Genomic DNA, 26,448 nt, shown 5'->3' with positions numbered 1-26,448 from the left:
GGCTATTAGCCCAAAAGTACAGAATACCCAGGATACAACCCACAGAAGTTAAGAAGGACCCTGCGTTCCAACTTCATAAGTAGCAGTGAATAGCTTTGTTGGAGCACCAGTGGAAAAGGAAGCCCTTGGTCCTGCCAAGGTTGGACCGCCAGTGTAGGGGATTGTTGGGGGGAGGCGATAATGGTGGGTAGGTGGAGAGGGGAACACCCATATAGAATGGGAGGGGGAGGGGTTAGAGGACTGATGGACAGGAAACCGAGAAAGGGAATAACATTTGAAATGTAAACAATACCCAATTTAATAAAAATGAAAGAAAAAAATAAACATATATTACACACACACACACACACACACACACACACACACACACACACACACACACACAATTGCACTAAAAAAAGAAGTTTAGTAAGAAGGAAGGCCCAAGTGAGGATGCTTCAATTCCACTTAGAAGGGGGAATCATAAGAGGCAGAGGGACTGAGTGGTCTGGGTGGCAGAAGGGAAGGAGAGAATGAAGGTAGGAACAGATATGGGGCAAGACAGGAGAGAAGCCCAGAGAGCCAGGAGAAGGAATGAAATATGCAGCTTCTTTGGATGGCGGGGGGGGGGGGGCCCTGGGAGAGCCCAGAGATTAAGACATTAATCAAAGAGCATATATGGGCATATCAGAGAAAGTCCCAGTGACCTGGGATGTGAGGGACTCCCAGGACCTTAGTCAAAATGCCCAGAAGTTGGGAGAGGGAACCTAGAGGTCACCTCTAGTAGGTAGACAGGGTCCCAAGAAGAAGGACAGGGTTACCAACCAGCAGTAAAATCTTTTGATCCAGGTTTGTTTCTGTCAAAAAGAAATGCAGAACCAAAAATGGAGCAAAGACTAAAGGAAGGGCGGTCCAGTGACAGCCCAAATGGGATCCATCCCATGGGCAGGCAACAAACCCCGACACTGTTACTGATGCTATGGTGTGCTTGCAGACAGGAGCCTAGCATGGCTGCCCTCTGAGAGGATCTACCAGCAGCTGACTGAGACAGATGCAGATACTTACAGACAACTAAAGACTGAGTTTGGGGACTCCTATGAAAGAGTTAGGAAAAGGACAGAAGGAACTGAAGGGGAACCCCATAGGAAGAACAACAGTGTCAACAAACCCAGACCCCTAGGAGAGCCCAGAGACTAAGACATCAGCCAAAGAGCACATATGGGCATGTCAGAGGCCCCTTGCACACATGTAGCACAGGACTGCCTTGTCTGGTCTCAGTTGGAGAAGATGCACTAAATCCTGTAGAGACTCGAGGCCTCAGGAAAGGGAAAGGGGGGCACCCTCTCAGAAGCAAAGGGAGAGGGAATGGGATGAAAAACTGTGGGAGTGGGGGATGAGGATGGAAGGTGACATCTGGAATGTAAATAAATAAAATAATGTTTAAAAAAGAGAAAAATAACTTGGAAAAACAATACTTAAAAAAGTCCTGGAGAGATTAGGGATATAAGGACATACCTCAGAAAAATAAAGGCAAGTCCATAGTCAACATCAATGTAATGAAGAAACTCAAAGCAATATCAAAAAGAAAAAAATCAGAAACGGCTCCCCACTCTCTTCAAACCTATTCTATATAGAACTTGAAGTCTTTGCTGGAGCAATAAAACAATTGAAGTAGATCAAAGGGATATGAACTGGAAAGGAAGAAGTAAAAGTATCTTTATTTGCAGATGATATGATAGTATATATAAGTAACCCCAAAAACTCTATCAGAGAACTCCTAAAGCTGATAAAAACTTTAAGCAAAGTGGCTGGAGACAAAATTAATTAAAAGAAAGAAAGAGAGAGAGGGGGGGAGGGAGGGAGGGAGGAAGGAAAGAGAGAAAGAAAGAAAGTTGAGTAGCTCTCCAATACAGAAATGATAAAGTGGCTGAGAAAGAATTTAAGGAAACACCACCTTTCACAATAGTCAGAAATAATAAAAGATATCTTGGTGCAACTCTAACCAAGCAATTAAAAGACCTGTATGACAAGAACATCAAATCTTTGAGGAAAGAAAATGAAGAAGATATCAGAAGACAAAAAGATCTTCCATGCTCATGGATCTGTAGGATTAACATAGTAAAATTGGCCATTATACCAAAAGCAGTCTGTATATTTTAATGTAATCTCAATCAAAATTTCAACACAATTCTTCACAGATCTTGAAAGAACAATTTTCTACTTCATATGGAAAAAAAATCCAGTATAGCTGCTAATAACAGTCCTGAACCCATTTTCTATTTCAAACTGTACTACAGAACTAGAGTAATAAAAATCAGATGCTATTGGAATAAAAACACACATATTGATAAAGAAAGTCTTACTGAAGACTCAGACCTAAATCCACATATGTATGAACAGCTGATTGTTTATAAGGATGCCAGAAATACACACTGGAAAAAAGGCAGTGTTTTCACCAAATGGTGCTGGTCAAACAGGATGTCTGCATGTAGAAGAATGAAAATAGATCCCTATTTTGCACCCTCCACAAAACTCAACCCCAATGGCTCCGCCACCACAACAGGAAACCTGATCCACTGAACCTGGTAGAAGAGAAAGTGGGGAATAACCTTGAACTCAATAGCAAAGGAAATTTCCTGAAGGAAACACTGATAGCATAAATTCTAAGATCAACAATTATAAACAGGATGTCATACACTTGAAAACCTCTGTAAGGCAAAGGATACTGCAATAAGGCAAAAAGGTAGCCCATACAATGGAAAAATATTTTCATCAACTCCATTTGCAATAGATGGATAATACCTAAAATACATTAAAAAAAAAAAAAAAAAAAGGATCCCGGCCCACAGCTCCCTGCTCCCAAACCCTGTGGGAGACAGAGCTCATCGCCTAGATGTGTAGACAATACTGAGACTGCAGGGCAGAAGAGACTGCCACGTCTGCCCACCTTTGCGCACATCCCTGGCCCAAGAGAAAACTGTATAGGGCCTCTGGGCATAGGAAGATAGGGGCAGTCAAGCTTCAGTAGCCCTGCAGTCCAGACTACGCCCTGATCTGAACGCACCAGGTAAAATAGCTCCCTGCACCCAAATACCGTGGGGGGGGAGAGCTAGACCTTCAGAGGGGCAGACACGCCTGGGAAACCAGAGGAGACTACTCACTGCTCATATTTCTGACTCTAGAGGAAAACACCTAGCGCCATCAGGGCCCTCTGTGCACAGGGACCCAGAAGTAGAAAGGCAAACCCTTCTGGTTGCTGCCTTCACGGAGAGCTGAAACCCAGCCCCAAGGAGCGACTTCAGGCCCGAGACCAGAGGTAAGACCAACTCTTCTGCTCCAAGTGACCTGCCTGGTGGGCTCAAGACACAGGAACAGCTGAAAACCACTAGACAGGAACAACTACACACCTGAAAGCAGAACACTCTAAACAGACTGGACAGAAAAAGAAATTCCTCCTGCTGTCACATAATAGACGATACACCAAATGCACAAAATAAAGAAAGAATATTAAAAGCACTAAGGGAAAAGTCAAGTAACATATAAAAGCAGACCTATCAGAATTATACCAGACTTCTCACCAGAGACTGTGAAAGCCAGAAGATCCTGGACAGATATCATACAGACTCTAAGAGAACACAAATGCCAGCCCAGGTTACTGTATCCAGCAAAACTCTTAATTAACATAGATTAACAAGATATTCCAAGACAAAACCAAACTTACACAATATCTTTCTACAAAATCTGCCCTAGAAAGGATAATAAATGATAAAGCCCAACACAAGGAGACAAGCTACACCGCAGAAAAAGCAAGAACCTAATCATTTTGCAACAAAACAAAGAGAAGACAAGCACACAAACATAATCTCACCTGCAAATACGAAGAAAACAGGAAGCAACAATCACTATTCCTTAATATCTCTCAACATCAATGGACTCAATTCCCCAGTAAAAAGACACAACTTAACAAACTGGATATGCAATGAGGACCCAGCATTTTGCTGCCTACAGGAAACACACTTCAGAGACAAAGACAGACACTACCTCAGAGTAAAAGGTTGGCAAACAACTTTCCAAGCAAACGGTCTGAAGAAGCAGGCTGGAGTAGCCATTCTAATATCGAATAAGATCAAATTTCAACTAAAAGTCATCAAAAAACATAAGGAAGGACACTTCATATTCACCAAAGGAAAAATCCACCAAGATGAACTCTCAATCCTAAATATCTATGCTCCAAATACAAGGGCACCTACATACATAAAAGAAACCTTACTAAAGCTCAAAGCACACATTGTACCTCACACAATAATAGTAGGAGATTTCAACACCCCACTCTCATCAATGGACAGATCATGGAAACAGAAATTGAACAGAGACATTAACAGACTAACAGAAGTTATGAACCAAATGGACTTGACAGATATTTATAGAACATTCTATTCTAAAACAAAAGGATATACCTTCTTCACACCACCTCATGGTACTTTATCCAAAATTGAGCATATAATTGGTCATAAAACAGGCCTCAACAGATACAGAAAGATAGAATTAATCCCATGTGTCCTATCAGACCAACACAGGCTAAAGCTGGTCTTCAATAACAATAAGGAAAGAACGCCTACATACACATGGAAATTGAACAATGCTCTACTCAATGATAACCTGGTCAAGGAAGAAATAAAGAGAAATTAAAGACTTCTTAGAATTTAATGAAAATAAAGGTACAACATACCCAAACTTATGGGACACAATGAAAGCTGTGCTAAGAGGAAAACTCATAGCTCTGAGTGCCTACAGAAAGAAACAGGAGAGAGCATACATCAGCAGCTTGCCAGCACACCTAAAAGCTCTAGAAAATAAAGAAGCAAATACATCCAGGAGGAGTAGAAGGAAGGAAATAATCAAACTCAGAGCTGAAATCAACCAAGTAGAATCAAAAAAGACTACACAAAGAATCAACAGAACCAAAAGCTGGTTCTTTAAGAACAATCAACAAGATAGATAAACCCTTAGCCAGACTACGCACAGGACACAGAGACCAAACTAGATAAGATGGATGAAGCAAAGAATTGCAGGCTGACAGGAACTGGATGTAGATATCTCCCGAGAGACACAGCCAGAATATGGTAAATACATAGGCAAATGCCAGCAGCAAACCACCGAACTGAGAACTGGAAGGAATCAGAGAAAGGATTGAAAGAGCTGAAGGGGCTTGAGACCCCATGTAAACAACAATGCCAAGCAACCAGAGCTTCCAGGGACTAAGCCACTACCCAAAGACTATACATGGACTGACCCTGGACTCTGACCCCATAGGTAGCAATGAATAGCACAGTAAGAGCACCAGTGGAAGGGGAAGCCCTGGGTCCTGCTAAGACTGAACGCCCAGTGAAGGTGATTGTTGGGGGGAGGGCAGTAATGGGGGGAGGATGGGGAGGGGAACACCCACAAGGAGGGGAGGGGGGAGGGGGATGTGTGCCCGGAAACCAAAGAATTATTATTAAGTATTAAATAAATTAAAAAAAAAAAGAAAATCTGAGATGGCTCAGAAACACTTAAAACCATGCTCAACATCCATATCCATCAGGGAAATGCAAATCAAAATGGCTTTGAGATTCCATCTTATGCCTGTCAAGATGGCTAAGAACAACAAAACAAGTGTCAGTTCATGCTAGAGAGGATGTGACCAAGGGGAGCACTCCACTGCTGGTGGGAGAGCAATCTTACACAGCTACTATGGAAGTCAATATAGTTGTTCCTCTGAAAATTGAGACTTAATCTACCTAAGAACCAGGTATACCACTCTTGGTCATATAACCAAAGGACCCTCCATCCTACCACAATCACACTTGCTCAACTATGTACACAGCAGCTGTATTCATAACAGCCAGAAACTGGAAACAACCTAGATGTCCCTCAAAGAAAATGTGGTTCATTTACATAATTAGGTTACATTGAGTTACACAATTTCACTAAACTGCCAAAAAAAATAAAAAATAAAAAATAACATCGTGAAATTTGTAGGCAAATGGATAATGAAACTTGAACGAAGCACCCGAGTAAGGTAACCTAGACTCAGCAAGACAAATATGGTATGTATTCACTTTTTTAATTATCTTTTTTATTGGCTATTATATTTATTTCCATTTCAAATATTATTCCCTTTCCCAGTTTCCCCTCTGCAAACCTCCTATCCCATCTTCCCTACCCCCACTCCCCCAGTCCTACCCCACCACCCTGACATTCCACTATACTGGGTCATTGAACCTTCACAGAACCAAGGGCTTCTCCTCCCATTGATGCCAGACAATGCTGTCCTCTGCTACATATGTGGTTGGAGTCATGGGTCCTTCCATGTGTATTCTTTGGTTGGTGGTTTAGTCCCTGGGAGATCTGGGAGGGTCTGGTTGGTTGATACTGCTCTTCTGTTGGTTTGCAAACCCCTTCAGCTCCTTCAGTCTTTTCTCCTCCATTGGGGTTCACGTGCTTAGTCCAGTGGTTGGCTGCAAGCATCTACATCTGTATTTGTCAGGCTCTGGTAGAGCCTGTCAGGAGACAGCTATACCAGGCTCCTTTCAGTAAGCACTTCTTAGCATCTGCAATAGTGTTTGGGTTTGGTGTCTTTATATGGGATCAACAGGCACTTTTTGTGGACATTAGCCATTTAAATAAATGATAGCCAACGTACAATCAGAAGACTTAGAGAGGTTACACATTGGGGAAGGAACATAGAAAACATAGATCTCCTGGAGAGGGGGAAATAGAGTAGCTTTTAAAATGGACTGGGGACAGGTGCGGACAGGAATGAGACGATAAAGTGGGGAGGGTAAGGGAGATAAGTTTGATGGCGGAAATATGGGGAAAGACAGAGGGAACTGAGGGGCATTTAAGGGATGATATGGAAGTTTCCACATTCAATGGAAACTTCCTCAGACATAAAGGCGATCCTAAATGATGTCTCTTAATAGTAGTGTATATGAAGTTCCAACTGGCCATTTCGTCACCAACTGAGACTTCCAGTAGCAAGACTGGGTTACACTGAATTGAGCTATTGGCCAAATGAGTTCTGTGGAAATCTCTAACAGGCTAGGCTGTTGCTAAGAAAACAGGTTGCTCTCAGAAAACTGACATGAGGGACTCATTGTGATTGAACATGTAGCCTTTATCCCTATATTCTAGTGTCTTTGGTGCTGGAAGATACTCTATAGGATACCAAAAGAAAAATATAAACAAGCCACAAATTGACTTACAATCTGTCCTTCCTGTAAGATATGCTAAAACTATGGTGGCACAGAACTTGTGGGAGTAGCTAACCAATGTCAGATTTGACTTGTAGCCCACTCCATGAGATGGAAACCACACCCAACACTGCTTGGGAAATCAAAATCAGAGACTAGATAAACCAGGGATCTCGAGTAAAACCAAACACCCACAGACAAATAAAAAGTATGCATAAAAGGACTCCTAATGATATTTAGCTGTATCATAGATCTGTGCCTCACTCAGTCATCAGAGGACCTTCCTCCTGCAGCTGAAGGGAACGGATGCAGAGACCCATGGTCGACAGTACACACACAGAGTCCTTTGAACACAGTTCTAAATGGGAGGTCTCCATCAAATCCCCGTCCTTCTGAGGTTCTCAGGGAAGCCCATGGAAAAGGAGGCTGGAAGAGTGTAAGAGCCAGGAGAGATGGGAGAGCAAGGCCCTCTGAGTCACTTACGCAAAGCTCACACAAACCTGCAGAGACAGAGGCAGCAAGCATAGGGCCTCACAGGTCTGCACCAGGTACTCCATGTATGTATCAAAGCTTTCAGTTTAGCAATTTTATTAGACTTGTTAGTGTGTGAATGAGTGGGCCTCTGATTTCGGAGACTTCTCTTAGAACTCTTTACCTTCTATTTGGTTTCTTTGTCCAGTCTCGATAGATAGTTTTGGCTAATTCTTACTACATTTTATTTTACGTAGAACTTTTTAGTATATGTTTCAACTGGGACTGGACTTTACAAGTCTGAATCCTGATAATTTTGGGGGGGGGTGTTAGTTTTATTTTGTTTTGTAATGGTCTCTGTCTCTTGCAAAGAGAAGTTTTTTGATGAGTGATAAGGGTCACTCATATGAAAAGTAAGTATTTAGAATGTAGTGTGAAATTGTGCAGTTCCTAAAGTATTGGTACAGGTTCTCTAACATCTACGACTTCAGTAGCATTGTGTGCTTGGCCAGGTTTCCATTATCGTCATTTCCCTCTTCTGTCAAATCAGAGTGTTGCTGGATTACTGCCAATGTGTTAGCGCCACTATTACCCCCTTAGGGCTATTGCAGCAAGCTGGTTTGATGGGCTTTGTGGGTGTCATGCTGGGAGAACTGTTGATTGCTTCTCTCCTTTGGAAGCTTCTTTTTGAGATGGAGGTCACTCTATGATATTTAGAATCCCTTGCTGTTTGTATGTTGCCTTAGCCTCTCTAGTATGGAACTACAGGTGTCTAACAACATACCTCACCGTTGGCTTTTAGGACCTGAGGTTGTATGATTTAAAAATAATTTTCAGGTAGTTATAAAGATCACATAGGTTAAAAATAACTCTCTGAGCAGCCCAGAACTGTAAACTAAGAATTCGAAACAACTCTTAGAACACAAAAGACACTTAATAAAGAATTTATTGAAAAAAATGAATAAATCTTCTTTTTCCCTGCATGGATATAAATAATAAAGTCAACCAAAGCTGAATGCTACCTACATCGTACATCTAACAAATAAACAGAAGTTTTACATTCTTTAAGTGGTAAGTTCCTAGTTTACATGCTTGAGTTAGTTGTGCCTAAGTATCCCAACTCTATCTCTGTCATCTTTACAAATTCCTACTAGTCACTATGTCACTTAGAGGATCTCTGTCTGTCCTTACGTTTCTCTGTCTTTCTGTCTCTGTCTCTCTTTCTGTGTGCATGTGTGTGTGCGTGTGTGTGTGTGTGTGTGTGTGAAAGAGAGAGGGAGGATGGGTAGACAGACACACACAGAGACAGACAGATAGACAGACAGATAGACAGACAGAGAGAATGATCATGGGAACAATAGAAAGGTATGTGCGAGGTGACCATAAGTCACTTCAGGTACCTCTCTATATTGCTCATCACGTTGGCTTTTTTTTGAGTTATATTTATTTAAAATATGCGAATATGGTTGTGCAAATGCCATGGTGCCTGTTAGGAAATTAGAGGATGATTTGTAGAATTTGGTTCTTTTTCTACTATGTGGCTCTTAGGGATTGAACTCACAAAATCTGGATTGGCAGAAAAAAAATTTACTGACTGAACCATCTTTCAAGCCCTTCACCTAAGTTTTTGAGCTCATCTCTTTCTGAACCCATGTGGCCACAAAGTCTAAAGGATCCTCCTATCCTTGCTCTCACTCTCCAACACTGGGGTTCTCGATGTGTGGCACCAAGTTAGGCTTTTTACACTGGTTTTAGTGATCTGAACTCAGGTCCTCATATTTGCACAACCAAGGACTTTAACCAAGATTAGCTTTATGTCTAGCCTCTCAGATGAATTTTTTTTTAAGGTATATCACATTCTCTGAGTCAGCAACACTGACTCCTGATCAGTAACTCCTGATCAAGGCAATTTAGAGAAATCATGATCAGATTTTTGTTCTTTTCAAAGAGAAAGTAATCTTAATTTTTAAAAACACTGCCATTTTAGATCATTTCCAAATCTTCTAACTTAAGATTTGTAGTGTTAAAAATCTTGAAAAATTAAGTCATTTAAAACTATAAACATAAGGGTTGGAGATATAGCTCAGTGGTAGAGCACTTGCCTAGCAAGCGCAAGGCCCTGGGTTCGGTCCTCAGGTCCGGAAAACAAAACAAAACAAAACAAAACTATAAACATAGCATATGATATCATAGACCACAGGTATAAAGGATATCATAAACATGATATTCAGATTGGTTTGTTTGGCCAATCAATTCTTATTATAGACAAATATTTCCTTCAATAAGGAGTCACTTATCTATTCCTGCTTGAACAAGAAAAGGGTGTCAAGAATGAGAGGGAAAGAGTTAAAGTAGATATATGCAATGAAGACCTATAAATTAAATTTATATAAATATTTTAAAAATCCGAACTTGTTAATAAACACAATTATGCAATAAAACTGACTGAATAGAGAGAAATGAAGCAAATTTTCATAATGGTTAAGGTAGAGGAAAATACTATTCTGATCAAAATTTATGGGTATAATTTTCTAATTTATGTCCCTTTCATCAGCCCATATTATAAAGGTGGATACAATATTCCTGCTTAACCTTGAAGGAACTTACTGGTAAACTGAGGGGCAACTCAGAGAAGAAGGGAAAGTCATCTCTCAGGGGAAATGAAGATTAAGTTGGAGAACAGTATGTGATGCATTCTCACACTGATGCATTAGTTGTCAAGTCTGCATTAACACATTCTGAATATGTATCTAAGGCTTCAAGCTTTCTCTCATCCAGATTGCAAGCCTCTACCATCTTCCACCTCAGCCCTTAATAGTTATGCATCCATACTGAGCAAAGGGAAAAGTCAAAGTAGATACTCTTGGAGTACAAAGCAGCCTTAATAGACTGTGATATTAAGGGAGGCAGATCAATGAGACTCCTTTCAATTCCCCAATAAAAGGACATAGACTAACTGACTGGGAACATAAACAGGACCCAGCACTTTGCTGCATACAGGAAATGCAATGCAGTGACAAAGGCAGACACTACCTCAGAGTAAAAGGCTGGAAAAAATTTTTGAAGCAAAATGTTCCCAAGAAACAAGCTGGAATAGTGAAATAATAGTCAAATAATGAATAAAATCAACTTTCAACCAGAAGTTAACAAAAAAGAAAAGGAAGGTCACTTTATATTCGTAAAAAAAAATTACCAAGATGAACTTTCAATTCTGAATATCTATATTCCAAATGCAAGGGCACCCACATTCATAAAAGAAATTTTAATAAAGCTCAAAGCGTACATAACACCTCATACAATAGAGGGAGATTTCAACATCCCACTGTCCATCAATGGAGAGAGCATGGACACAGAAACTAAACATAGACACAGAGAAACTAAGAAAAGTTATGAACCAAATGAATTTAACAGATAACAATAGAACATATGATCCTAAAACAAAACTGAACATGAAACTGGTCAAAAGAGCCAGCCTTAACAGTTACAAGAAGATTGAAATAATTGCTTGCATCCTATCAGATCACTATGGTCTAAAGCTGATCTTCAATAACAACAAAAACAACTGAAAGCTGAACAACACTCAACTCAATGATAATTTGGTCAAGGAAGAAATAAAGAAAGAAGTTAAAGGCTTTTTAGAATTTAATGAAAATGAAGGCACAACATACCCAAACTTAGGGGCACAATGAAAGCAGTGCTATGAGGAAAACTCATAGCTCTGAGTGCCTCCAAAAAGAAACAGAAGAGAGCATACAACAGGAACTTGACAGCAGACCTAAAAGCTCTAGAACAAAAAGAAGCAAATACACCCAAGAGGAGTAGAAGGAAGGAAATAATCAATCTCAGAGCTGAAATCAACCAAGTAGAAACAGAAAGAACTATACAAAGAATCAATAGAACCAAAAGTTGGTTCTTTGAGAAAATCAACAAGATAGATAAACCCTTAGCCAGATTAACCACAGGGCACAGAAACAATATCCAAATTAACAAAATCAGAAATGAAAAGGGAGACATAACAACAGAATCTGAGGTAATTTGAAAAATTATCAGACCCTACTACAAAAAAAACTATACTCAACAAAACTGTAAACTCTGGAGGAATGGACAATTTTCTAGACAGATACCAGGTACAAAGTTAATCAGGATCAGATAATCTATCTAAACAGTCCCATAACTTCTAAAGAAATAGAAGCAGGGAATTGAACTCAGGACCTCTGGAAGAGCAGTCAGTGCTCTTAACCACTGAGCCGTCTCTCCAGCCCAAGACACAGCCAGAATACAGTAAATACAGAGGCGAATGCCAGCAGCAAAACACTGAACTGAGAACAGGACCCCCATTGAAGGAATCAGAGAAAGGACTGGAAGAACTTGAAGGGGCCTGAGACCCCATATGAACAACAATGACAAGCAACCAGAGCTTCTAGGGACTAAGCCACTACCCAAAGGCTATATGCATGGACTGACCCTGGACTCTGACCTCATAGGTAGCAATGAATAGCCTAGTAATGGTAGCACTGGTGAAAGGGGAAGCCCTTGGTCCTGCCAAGACTGAACCCCTAGTAAATGTGATTGTCGGGGGTGGGTGGTAATGGGGGGAGGATGGGGAGGGGAACACCCATAGAAAAGGGGATGGGGTGGGGTTAGGGGGATGTTGACCAGGAAACCAGGAAGGGGAATAACAATTGAAATGTAAATAAGAATTACTCAAGTTAAAAAAAAAATAGAAGCAGTCAGTAAAAGTCTCACAACAACAACAAAAACAACAACAACAAAAACAAACAAACAAACAAAAATACAAAAAATGTCACCGGACCAGATGGGTTCAGTGCAGAATTCTATCAACCTTCAAAGAAGAACTAATACCAATACACTTCAAAGTATTCTACAAACTATGGACAGAAGGAACACTACCCAATTCCTTCTATGAAGCCACAAATACACTTATATCTAAACCACACAAATACCCAACAAAGAAAGAAAACTTCAAATCAATTTCCCTTATAAATATCGATGCCAAAATATTCAATAAAATTCTCACAAACCAAATCCAAGAACACATGAAAACAATTATCCATCATGATCAAGGAAGCTTCATGCCAGAGATGCAAGGATAGTTCAATATACGCAATCCATCTACATAATCCACTATATAAACAAGCTCAAAGGAAAACAACAAAACACATGAACATCTCATTAGATGCTGAGAAAGCATTTGACAAAATTCATCACCCCTTCATGATAAAAATGGAAAGATCAGGAATTCAAGACCCATGCCTAAACATAGTAAAAGCAATATACAGCAAACCAGTAGCCAACATCAAACAAAATGGAAACTTGAAGAAATTCCACTAAAATCAGGTACTAGACAAGGCTGCCCATTCTCTCGCTACCTATTCAATATACTATTTGAAGTCCTAGCCAAAGCAATTAGAAGAGAAAAGGTCAAAGGGATAAATATTGGAAAGGAAGAAGTCAATATATCACTATTTGCAGATGATAGTATACTTAAGTAACCCCAAAATTCAACCAGAGAACCCCTAAACATGATAAACAACTTTTTTTTTTTTTTTTATTAACTTGAGTATTTCTTATATACATTTCGAGTGTTATTCCCTTTCCCGGTTTCCGGGCAAACATCCCCCTCCCCCCTCCCCTTCCTTATGGGTGTTCCCCTCCCAACCCTCCCACCATTGCCGCCCTCCCCCCATAGACTAGTTCACTGGGGGTTCAGTCTTAGCAGGACCCAGGGCTTCCCCTTCCACTGGTGCTCTTACTAGGATATTCATTGCTACCTATGGGGTCAGAGTCCAGGGTCAGTCCATGTATAGTCTTTAGGTAGTGGCTTAGTCCCTGGAAGCTCTGGTTGCTTGGCATTGTTGTACTTTTGGGGTCTCGAGCCCCTTCAAGCTCTTCCAGTTCTTTCTCTGATTCCTTCAATAGGGGACCTATTCTCAGTTCAGTGGTTTGCTGCTGGCATTCGCCTCTGTATTTGCTGTATTCTGGCTGTGTCTCTCAGGAGCGATCTACATCCGGCTCCTGTCGGTCTGCACTTCTTTGCTTCATCCATCTAGTCCAATTGGGTGGCTGTATATGTATGGGCCACATGTGGGACAGGCTCTGATTGGGTGTTCCTTCAGTCTCTGTTTTAATCTTTGCCTCTCCCTTCCCTGCCAAGGGTATTCTTTTTCCTCATTTAAAGAAGGAGTGAAGCATTCACATTTTGATCATCCGTCTTGAGTTTCGTTTGTTCTAGGGATCTAGGGTAATTCAAGCATTTGGGCTAATAGCCACTTATCAATGAGTGCATACCATGTATGTCTTTCTGTGATTGGGTTAGTTCACTCAGGATGATATTTTCCAGTTCCAACCATTTGCCTACGAATTTCATAAACTCGTTGTTTTTGATAGCTGAGTAGTATTCCATTGTGTAGATGTACCACATTTTCTGTATCCATTCCTCTGTTGAAGGGCATCTGGGTTCTTTCCATTTTCTGGCTATTATAAATAAGGCTGCGATGAACATAGTGGAGCACGTGTCTCTTTTATATGTTGAGGCATCTTTTGGGTATATGCCCAAGAGAGGTATAGCTGGATCCTCAGGCAGTTCAATGTCCAATTTTCTGAGGAACCTCCAGACTGATTTCCAGAATGGTTTTACCAGTCTGCAATCCCACCAACAATGGAGGAGTGTTCCTCTTTCTCCACAACCTCGCCAGCATCTGCTGTCACCTGAGTTATTGATCTTAGCCATTCTCACTGGTGTGAGGTGAAATCTCAGGGTTGTTTTGATTTGCATTTCCCTTATGACTAAAGATGTTGAACATTTCTTTAGGTGTTTCTCAGCCATTCGGCATTCCTCAGCTGTGAATTCTTTGTTTAGCTCTGAACCCCATTTTTTAATAGGGTTATTTGTTTCCCTGCGGTCTAACTTCTTGAGTTCTTTGTATATTTTGGATATAAGGCCTCTATCTGTTGTAGGGTTGGTAAAGATCTTTTCCCAATCTGTTGGTTGCCGTTTTGTCCTAACCACAGTGTCCTTTGCCTTACAGAAGCTTTGCAGTTTTATGAGATCCCATTTGTCAATTCTTGATCTTAGAGCATAAGCCATTGGTGTTTTGTTCAAGAAATTTTTTCCAGTGCCCATGTGTTCCAGATGCTTCCCTAGTTTTTCTTCTATTAGTTTGAGTGTGTCTGGTTTGATGTGGAAGTCCTTGATCCACTTGGACTTAAGCTTTGTACAGGGTGATAAGCATGGATCGATCTGCATTCTTCTACATGTTGCCCTCCAGTTGAACCAGCACCATTTGCTGAAAATGCTATCTTTTTTCCATTGGATGGTTTTGGCTCCTTTGTCAAAAATCAAGTGACCATAGGTGTGTGGGTTCATTTCTGGGTCTTCAATTCTATTCCATTGGTCTATCTGTCTGTCTCTGTACCAATACCATGCAGTTTTTATCACTATTGCTCTGTAATACTGCTTGAGTTCAGGGATAGTGATTCCCCCTGAAGTCCTTTTATTGTTGAGGATAGCTTTAGCTATCCTGGGTTTTTTGTTATTCCAGATGAATTTGCAAATTGTTCTGTCTAACTCTTTGAAGAATTGGATTGGTATTTTGATGGGGATTGCATTGAATCTGTAGATTGCTTTTGGTAAAATGGCCATTTTTACTATATTAATCCTGCCAATCCATGAGCATGGGAGATCTTTCCATCTTCTGAGGTCTTCTTCAATTTCTTTCTTCAGTGTCTTGAAGTTCTTATTGTACAGATCTTTTACTTGCTTGGTTAAAGTCACACCGAGGTACTTTATATTATTTGGGTCTATTATGAAGGGTGTCGTTTCCCTAATTTCTTTCTCGGCTTGTTTCTCTTTTGTATAGAGGAAGGCAACTGATTTATTTGAGTTAATTTTATACCCAGCCACTTTGCTGAAGTTGTTTATCAGCTTTAGTAGTTCTCTGGTGGAACTTTTGGGATCACTTAAATATACTATCATATCATCTGCAAATAGTGATATTTTGACCTCTTCTTTTCCGATCTGTATCCCTTTGATCTCCTTTTGTTGTCTGATTGCTCTGGCTAGAACTTCAAGAACTATATTGAATAAGTAGGGAGAGAGTGGGCAGCCTTGTCTAGTCCCTGATTTTAGTGGGATTGCTTCAAGTTTCTCTCCATTTAGTTTAATGTTAGCAACTGGTTTGCTGTATATGGCTTTTACTATGTTTAGGTATGGGCCTTGAATTCCTATTCTTTCCAGGACTTTTATCATGAAGGGGTGTTGAATTTTGTCAAATGCTTTCTCAGCATCTAATGAAATGATCATGTGGTTCTGTTCTTTCAGTTTGTTTATATAATGGATCACGTTGATGGTTTTCCGTATATTAAACCATCCCTGCATGCCTGGGATGAAGCCTACTTGATCATGGTGGATGATTGTTTTGATGTGCTCTTGAATTCGGTTTGCCAGAATTTTATTGAGTATTTTTGCGTCGATATTCATAAGGGAAATTGGTCTGAAGTTCTCTTTCTTTGTTGTGTCTTTGTGTGGTTTAGGTATAAGAGTAATTGTAGATTCGTAGAAGGAATTCGGTAGGGCTCCATCTGTTTCAATTTTGTGGAATAGTTTGGATAAAATTGGTATGAGGTCTTCTATGAAGGTTTGATAGAATTCTGCACTAAACCCATCTGGACCTGGGCTCTTTTTGGTTGGGAGACCTTTAATGACTGCTTCTATTTCCTTAGGAGTTATGGGGTTGTTTAACTGGTTTATCTGTTCCTGATTTAACTTTGATACCTGGTATCTGTCTAGGAAATTGTCCATTTCCTGAAGATTTTCAAATTTTGTTGAATATAGGTTTTTATAGTAAGATCTGATGATTTTTTGAATTTCCTCTGAATCTGTAGTTATGTCTCCCTTTTCATTTCTGATTTTGTTAATTTGGACGCACTCTCTGTGTCCTCTCGTTAGTCTGGCTAAGGGTTTATCTATCTTGTTGATTTTCTCAAAGAACCAACTTTTGGTCCTGTTGATTCTTTCTATGGTCCTTTTTGTTTCTACTTGGTTGATTTCAGCTCTGAGTTTGATTATTTCCTGCCTTCTACTCCTCCTGGGTGTATTTGCTTCTTTTTGTTCTAGAGCTTTTAGGTGTGCTGTCAAGCTGCTGACATATGCTCTTTCCTGTTTCTTTCTGCAGGCACTCAGCGCTATGAGTTTTCCTCTTAGCACAGCTTTCATTGTGTCCCATAAGTTTGAGTATGTTGTATCTTCATTTTCATTAAATTCTAAAAAGTTTTTAATTTCTTTCTTTATTTCTTCCTTGACCAGGTTATCATTGAGTAGAGCTTTGTTCAATTTCCACGTATATGTGGGCATTCTTCCCTTATTGTTATTGAAGACCAGTTTTAGGCCGTGGTGGTCCGATAGCACGCATGGGATTATTTCTATCTTTCTGTACCTGTTGAGGCCCGTTTTTTGACCAATTATATGGTCAATTTTGGAGAAAGTACCATGAGGAGCTGAGAAGAAGGTATATCCTTTTGCTTTAGGATAGAATGTTCTATAAATATCCGTTAAGTCCATTTGGCTCATGACTTCTCTTAGTCTGTCGACATCACTGTTTAATTTCTGTTTCCATGATCTGTCCATTGATGAGAGTGGGGTGTTGAAATCTCCCACTATTATTGTGTGAGGTGCAATGTGTGTTTTGAGCTTTAGTAAGGTTTCTTTTACGTATGTAGGTGCCCTTGTATTTGGGGCATAGATATTTAGGATTGAGAGTTCATCTTGGTGGATTTTTCCTTTGATGAATATGAAGTGTCCTTCCTTATCTTTTTTGATGACTTTTAGTTGGAAATTGATTTTATTTGATATTAGAATGGCTACTCCAGCTTGCTTCTTCTGACCATTTGCTTGGAAAGTTGTTTTCCAGCCTTTCACTCTGAGGTAGTGTCTGTCTTTGTCTCTGAGGTGTGTTTCCTGTAGGCAGCAGAATGCAGGGTCCTCGTTGCGTATCCAGTTTGTTAATCTATGTCTTTTTATTGGGGAGTTGAGGCCATTGATATTGAGAGATATTAAGGAATAGTGATTATTGTTTCCCTTTATATTCATATTTGGATGTGAGGTTATGTTTGTGTGCTTTCATTCTCTTTGTTTTGTTGCCAAGACGATTAGTTTCTTGCTTCTTCTAGGGTATAGCTTGCCTCCTTATGTTGGGCTTTACCATTTATTATCCTTTGTAGTGCTGGATTTGTAGAAAGATATTGTGTAAATTTGGTTTTGTCATGGAATATCTTGGTTTCTCCATCAATGTTAATTGAGAGTTTTGCTGGATACAGTAACCTGGGCTGGCATTTGTGTTCTCTTAGGGTCTGTATGACATCAGTCCAGGATCTTCTGGCCTTCATAGTTTCTGGCGAGAAGTCTGGTGTGATTCTGATAGGTCTCCCTTTATATGTTACTTGACCTTTTTCCCTTACTGCTTTTAATATTCTTTCTTTATTTTGTGCGTTTGGTGTTTTGACAATTATGTGACGGGAGGTGTTTCTTTTCTGGTCCAATCTATTTGGAGTTCTGTAGGCTTCTTGTATGTCTATGGGTATCTCTTTTTTTAGGTTAGGGAAGTTTTCTTCTATGATTTTGTTGAAGATATTTACTGGTCCTTTGAGCTGGGAGTCTTCACTCTCTTCTATACCTATTATCCTTAGGTTTGATCTTCTCATTGAGTCCTGGATTTCCTGTATGTTTTGGACCAGTAGCTTTTTCCGCTTTACATTATCTTTGACAGTTGAGTCAATGATTTCTATGGAATCTTCTGCTCCTGAGATTCTCTCTTCCATCTCTTGTATTCTGTTGGTGAAGCTTGTATCTACAGCTCCTTGTCTCTTCTTTTGGTTTTCTATATCCAGGGTTGTTTCCATGTGTTCTTTCTTGATTGCTTCTATTTCCATTTTTAATTCCTTCAACTGTTTGATTGTGTTTTCCTGGAATTCTTTCAGGGATTTTTGCCATTCCTCTCTGTAGGCCTCTACTTGTTTATTAATGATTTCCTGTGTTTCCCTAAGTGTGTTCATGTCTTTCTTGAAGTCCTCCAGCATCATGATCAAATATGATTTTGAAACTAGATCTTGCTTTTCTGGTGTGTTTGGATATTCCATGTTTGTTTTGGCGGGAGAATTGGGCTCCGATGATGGCATGCAGTCTTGGTTTCTGTTGCTTGGGTTCCTGCGCTTGCCTCTCGCCATCAGATTATCTCTAGCGTTACTTTGTTCTGCTATTTCTGACAGTGGCTAGAATGACCTATAAGCCTGTGTGTCAGGAGTGCTGTAGACCTGTTTTCCTCTCTTTCAGTCAGTTATGGGGACAGTGTGTTCTGCTTTCCGGCGTGTAGTTTTTCCTCTCTACAGGTCTTCAGCTGTTCCTGTGGGCCTGTGTCTTGAGTTCACCAGGCAGCTTTCTTGCAGCAGAAAATTTGGTCTTACCTGTGGTTCCGAGGCTCAGGTTCGCTCCTGGGGTGCTGCCCAGGGGCTCTCTGCAGCGGCAGCAACCAGGAAGACCTGTGCCGCCCCTTCCGGGAGCTTCAGTGCACCAGGGTTCCAGATGGTCTTTGGCTTTTTCCTCTGGCGTCCGAGATGTGTGTGCAGGGAGCAGTCTCCTCTGGTTTCCCAGGCTTGTCTGCCTCTCTGAAGGTTTAGCTCTCCCTCCCACGGGATTTGGGTGCAGAGAACTGTTTATCCGGTCTGTTTCTTTCAGGGTCCGGCGGTGTCTCCGGCAGGGGTCCTGCCGCTCCTGGGCCCTCCCCCACGGGAGCCCAGAGGCCTTATACAGTTTCCTCTTGGTCCAGGGATGTGGGCAGGGGTGAGCAGTGTTGGTGGTCTCTTCCACTCTGCAGCCTCAGGAGTGCCCACCTGACCAGGCGGTTGGGTCTCTCTCTCACCGGGTCTGGGAGCAGAGAGCTGCTGCGGGCCGGGATCCGCGGGTGTGGGACTTCCGGTAAACACAGACCGTGCCTCCTAGAGAAATTCTGCTTCCGTGTGTCCCAAGCTCACCAGGCAGCTTTCTTGCAGCAGAAAATTTGGTCTTACCTGTGGTCCCGAGGCTCAGGTTCGCTCGTGGGGTGCTGCCCAGGGGCTCTCTGCAGCTCCAGCAACCAGGAAGACCTGTGCCGCCCCTTCCGGGAGCTTCAGTGCACCAGGGTTCCAGATGGTCTTTGGCTTTTTCCTCTGGCGTCCGAGATGTGTGTGCAGGGAGCAGTCTCTTCTGGTTTCCCAGGCTTGTCTGCCTCTCTGAAGGTTTAGCTCTCCCTCCCACGGGATTTGGGTGCAGAGAGCGATAAACAACTTTATCAAAGTGGCTGGATATAAAATTAACTCAAACAAATCAGTAGCCTTCCTCTACTCAAAGAATAAACAGGCTGAGAAAGGAATTAGGAAAACGACACCCTTCATAATAGTCCCAAATGATATAAAATATCTTGGTGTGACTCTAACCAAGCAAGAGAAAGATTATTTGATAAGAACTTCAAGTCTCTAAAGAAAGAAATTGAAGAAGATCTCAGAAGATGGAAAGACCTCTCATGCTCATGGATTGGCAGGATTAATATAGTAAAAATGGCCATCCTGCTGAAAGCAATGTACAGATTCAATGCAATCCCCATCAAAATTTCAACTCAATTCTTCATAGAATTAGAAAGAACAATTTGAAAATTTACTTGGAATAACCAAAAACTCAGGGTAGCAACAACTATCCTCAACAGTAAAAGACCTTCTGGGGGAATCACCAGCCCTGACCTCAAGCTGAATTACAGGCTATTAGGAATAAAAACTGCATGGTATTCGTACAGACAGGCAGATCAGTGAATTCAAGAGCCTGAAATGAACCACACACATATGGTCACTATTGGTACAGACAGGTAGATCAGTGGAATAGAATTCAAGAGCCTGAAATGAATCACACACCTATGGTCACTTGATCTTTGACAAAGGAGCTAAAAACATTCAGTGATGCTTCAACTGGAGGTCAGCATGTAGAATAAGGCAAATTGATCCGTTCTTATTGCCCTGTACAAAGCTCAAGTCCAAGTGGATCATGGACCTCCACATAAAACCAGATATAATGAAACTAACAAAAGAGAAAGTGGGGAAGTGCCTTGAACACATGGGCACAGGGACAAATTTCTTGAACAAAACACCAATGGTTTATAATCTACAATCAAGAATTGACAAATGGGACTTCATAAAATTGCAAAGCTTCTGTAAGTCAAAGGACACTGTCAATAGGACAAAACAGCAACCAAAAGATTGGGAAAAGATCTTTTCCAATCTTACATCCAATAGGCTAATATCCAATATCGAATATATGCAAAGAACTCAAGAAGTTAGACTTCAGAGAATCAAATAATCCTATTAAAATATAGGGTATAAAGCTAACAAAGAATTCTCAACTGAGGAAAATCAAACAGCTGCAAAGCACCTAAAGAAATGTTCAAAGAATTAGTCATCAGGGAAATGTAAATCAAAATAACCCTGAGATTCCATCTCATACCAGGCTAAGGTAAAAACTCAGGTGACAGCATGTTGGCTAGGATATGGAGAAAATGGAACACTTCTCCTTTGTTGGTGGGATTGCAAGGTGGTACAACCACTCTGAAAATCAGTCTAGCAGGTCCTCAGAAAATTGCAAATAGAGCTACCTGAGGACCCAGCTATACCACTACTGGTCATATACCCAAAAGATGCTCCAAAATAAACAAGGACACATGCTCCACTATGTTCATAGCAACCTTATTCTTAATAGCCAAAAGCTGGAAACAACCCAGATGTCCTTCAACAGAGCAATGGATACAGGAAGCGTGGTCCATTTACAGAATGGAGTACTAACCAGGTATTAAAAACAATGATTTTATGATATTCTTAGGCAAATGGATGGAACTAGAAAATATCCTGAATGAGGTAGCCCAATCACAAAAGAACACACATGATATATACTCACTGATACGTGGATAGTAGCCCAAAAGCTCAGAATACCCACCAAACAATTTACAGACCACATTAAGCTCAAGAAGAAAGACAAAGTGTGGATGCTTCAGTCCTTCTTAGAAGGTGCAACAAAATGCTCACAGGAGGAGATATGGAAACAAAGTCTGGAGCAGAGACTGAAGGAAAAGCAATCCAGAGACTGCCACACATGGGGATCCATTCCACATGTAGTCACAAACCCAGTCACTATTCAGGATGCCAAGAGGTGCATGCTGACAGGAGCCTGATTTAGCCGTCTCCTCAGAGGCTCTACCTGCGTCTGACAAATACTGAGGTGGATGACTGCAGTCAACCATTGAACTGAGGACAGGGTCCCCAATGGAGGAGTTAGAGAAAAGACTGAAGGAGCTCGGGGAGTTTGCAACCCCATAGGAAGAAAAACAATATCAACCAACCAGACACTGCAGAGCTCCCAGGGACTGAAGCACCAAACAAAGAAACAGACCCATGGCTCCTGCTGTGTATGTTGCAGAGGATGGGCCTTGTTGGCCATCACTGGGAGGAGAGGACCTTGGTCCCTCGAAGGCTTGATGGGCCAGTGTGGCGGAATGCCAGGGCAGAGAGGACTGAGGGAGTGGGTGGGAGGGATGGGGGATTTCTGGAGGTGAAACAGGGAAAGGGGATAGCATTTGAAATGTAAAATAAAGAAAATATCCAATAAAAGAAAAAATTAAGAGATACTGCTTAAGAAAAAACACTCTTAATGAAAGAATTTATGATATAAGTGAATTCTTTAATACTGTGATACAATATTCTCAGAAATACTAAAATCACATTTCACACTTTACTGTGAATTTCCATTAAAAGTAACCTGTGCACGGCTTTGGATATTTTCTGCATAGTTTTTATGAATTCTACAAAACTTTAAAATTATTTAAAAATAAGATGTTATTTTAATCACAACTATCAATCACATCTAAAGACGAATAGGAATACATGTTTAGTTCCATTTTCTATAATACAATAATCATCTTAATTTCTTTAGGAATCCAAGCCCAAAATATGCAGTTTCTGTTACTATGTCAGCACTGTTATCCTTCACAGGGTTGCTAAAATTGTATTATGTAATTAGTTTTTTATCAAGCATATGTTGGCATTTTGTGCAAACTGATAATAAAGTTATTGTCAGTGTGCCTCCCCACAACATACCAATACACTGTTTCCTTTCTACATCTAAAGTTGATACAATTTGGATAATAGCCAATAGATGGCACTGTTCCCACTAGGTAACAAAGACTTTATAGAGGGCTCACTACAGACAGCCGGATATTATTAAGACCAACTCTCCACTCAAATCACTGAATTTGATTTTTTCTTATAATAGGGAACATATATTACAAATAAAATCAACACATTTGCATTTGCTAGTTACAGAATAAGACAGATAAAACTAAGACAAAGCATTTAGTTATTACAAAAACATCAGAATGGCTATGAGACACTAGGAATATAAAAGAGCAGCTACCTTCTAATTTCTGATAATTAGAGTCAAATGATAAGTAGAATTATCAGTGTAAATATCCACAGAGAGACACGAAGGGTCATCCTCAGAGGGAAATGGATCTGGGAAAGTGTCTGTAAAGGAGATGATACCTCAATTGCCTAGAAAGGAGGGGAATGAACTAGTAAGAGCAAAACTAAGAGAACAGTAGTATAACTTGGGACTCATGACTCAGCATGGTAAGATGTGAACTTGGTAGGAGGGGTAGGGTTTACAGCACTAGAGGGGTCAGCTCTCTTTAAGAAATGTGGGCTTTCCTGAGATCCAGTAAAGGTGTGCCAGAGGAGTAATGTGAGCCTCCCTGAGTTTCGATCTGCTCAGACTGGGGATGGGACTTTAACAAAGCTATACAGTCAGTCCAAGCAAAACGAAAGAAAGATTTCACCATAGTAGTGGCAAGGGGTGAGGTATGAGAAAACCAAGGTAAACTGAAGCTGTACCTTGGAAGGTGTGTCTTTAGACAGAATGTTCCTTTGTGATTAAACATTCCTGAAGGTGCAGATACATTCTTCCTGATGGATCAGGGAATAAAGCATCAGGGTACTTTCCCTATTGCCAGACATGCACAGTAATGAAGTGTCTGAATCTTCAAAAGACCCCAACTTCATTATGCCATCTGCATTGTAATTTTTAAGGTCCTTCCTTCGGTGAATTTTTCTACAGCAAAGGTTCTTAAGAGTGAGTTGTGACCACGTTGGGTATATCAGATATTCTGCACATCAGATGTTTAGACTATGACTCATAACAATAGCAAAATAGCAATGAAGTACTTTTATGGTGAGGGTCATGACAACCTAAGTAACTATTAAAGGGTGGCAGATTAGGAAGGTTGAGAACCACTGGTCTAGAGGAACATAGGACGAAATACCACAGAAGTTAGAGCTAGTCTATAACGTGAGAGGTGGAAAAAGAATCACCTTACCCCATGAATATGCTATCCACTCTGTATATTCATAAAAAGTATCTTGAAAATCCATGGTGCAGAACTCAGTGGGCTGCACCCTCCTTCCTTCATGCAGCCCAGTCCAGTGTCTCTTTAGAGTATAGATTTTGCCCTTCATTGCTAACTAATCTTCTACTTAGACTAAGAATTTCAGCTGACTTCAATGCTTTCTTTCGGGAACCAAGAGGAACCTACATTCAGGAACAACCTTTGTGAGCATGAACTAAGAATTCAGGTAGGATCCGACACCAAGGCTGTTCTGAGTAGTACAGAAAATACACAACAAAGCTTTAAAAAAGCAGTGCAACCCAGGGTAGATAGGAAGATACAGTTTTGATAAATCCTAAGGGGATAATGAGGTTCTTCAATGGACACTACAGAGAAGCAGTGAAAAATCTAAGAGTTGTGGTTAAGACAATGGATTTTCTTAGGTCCTTTGAGAATAATCCTAAAATGTTTTTACTTTTAATTATGCTTATATCAGTGTGCCTTGTTGCCTTGGTCTTATCCACTTTATAGTTTCCTTAACAACCTGTAATGTTTTTGCCTTTAACATACATCATTAGAATGACTACCACATGTCTTCAATGCCTGTCTCTCCTACTTATTAGGTTACACTGTATGAAGACAGGGCCATCCCTCCTAGTGTACTTGACTCCGCCACTTTCACCTAACTGATGGGGGCTGATGCTAACGGACACCTGTGGGACAGCATGTGTGCAGTGTGCTTACTGAGTGCTTTTCCTTAGATCAAATACCATCCTAGGCCACATTTAGGAATATCCACAAGAGATCATTCCTATTCATTGGGTATGATACGTTTTCAGTGATAGCTGGGCTGTCTTACATGTAAAATTAGAAGCTACTCTCAAATATTATGAGGCCCTTCTGCTCATGTCAGCTCTCTCCAACACACACTTTACAAAGGAAACAAAGGTATTTTCTCACCTTCTTATTCTTACCTGGGTTTTTTTTTTTCTTAGTGAATATTTACTTTCTTCACTGGTTTAATCTTTGCATTCATGCGTACATTAAAATGTACTTTAATGAACTTTGTAGTTAATATGTTGTAAAGAAAAATGTTCACCCTCATATTTAATTTTTAAACTTTACTGACATATAAATGACACATAAAGTGCATATTAGAAGTATAAAATGGGATAAATATATGGATATATTATAAAATCATTTCTACAATAAAATTAACATTCCATCACCTTCCTTTTGTACCTTTTATGAATATGTATGTGATAAGAATATTAGCAATCTACTTTTGGCAGTGTCCAGGTATACACCAGAGCATAATAATGACAACCACAGAAAGCTAGAAATTGTTTAACCAACTAATGAACTAAATCTATCTGTATTCTTACAGTAGGCAAACAGGTATGCAGGAATTCAGAGGTCTATAATTTAGAACTCGACTGACTTCAGGTTAACCTTTAATATTTTTATGACAATTTACCTGAAATGTCAAGGAAAAAATATCTGAATTTTGAGGGAAAACTGAATTGACTATAGAAAATAAAAATATTATCTTAATAATCCTACATTTAAAAATTGGTTTTAAAATTACACTACAGTTCTACTTTAGATATATCTGTACTTAAATAAACTGTATGGAACATAAAAAATAACCCAGTTATTTAAAAAAGAAATTATAAAATATAATTCATTCCATATATGTAGCATAATACAGAAAGAATACAAATTGAACCAAGCCTTAAAGAATTTATAGCTTAATTAAGATTCACGCTAATAAAATGATGTCCCAGTAGTAATATATTTAGAAAGGCTTTGAAGTTTGCCATGGAAGTTGAGCTTAGGGAAAGATGCCTTTTTGCTAGAGATATATAATGAAAACTGTAAGAGGAAAAGAATTTAAGCCATTCCTTAAATAGAAGCAGTACGCATAACTTCAATTTATAAATACATCTTTCAAGAACAAAAGCACTATATGAAAAGAGGTTGCCAATCATTAAAAGTCATGTGATATTAGCCAACTAAATGAAATTATTTAGGTAGAACATCAAAAAATTTGAAATTTAAAATAGTCACAGTGTATAATTAAAAATACAGTTTAAAATTTTTATGTTACCTACTCACTGGCGTAAACTAAATCTTGGTTTTCAAATAATTCTAGTGTCTTGCTGGTTATAAACTCTAAATAAGTTCTAAATAAATAAATGATTAAAAACTTTTAACGGCTCTTAAAAAGAGGCAAACATTTGCATTTTACTATGTCATTTCTATTGTTGAATAGTACAAAACCTTTATAAACCATA

General features: G+C 39.9%; 1 protein-coding gene across 4 annotated transcripts in view; it reads right to left on the bottom strand.

The window, feature by feature from the left end:
* Rsrc1 (arginine and serine rich coiled-coil 1) overlaps nt 1-26,448 on the bottom strand; it is a 405,987-nt gene that overhangs the window by 178,668 nt on the left and 200,871 nt on the right. The window lies entirely within an intron of this gene.

Source organism: Rattus norvegicus, chromosome 2, assembly GCF_036323735.1.
Source record: "Rattus norvegicus strain BN/NHsdMcwi chromosome 2, GRCr8, whole genome shotgun sequence".
Classification (NCBI taxonomy): Eukaryota; Metazoa; Chordata; class Mammalia; order Rodentia; family Muridae; genus Rattus; species Rattus norvegicus.
This window is presented reverse-complemented; position numbering and strand designations above follow the sequence as displayed.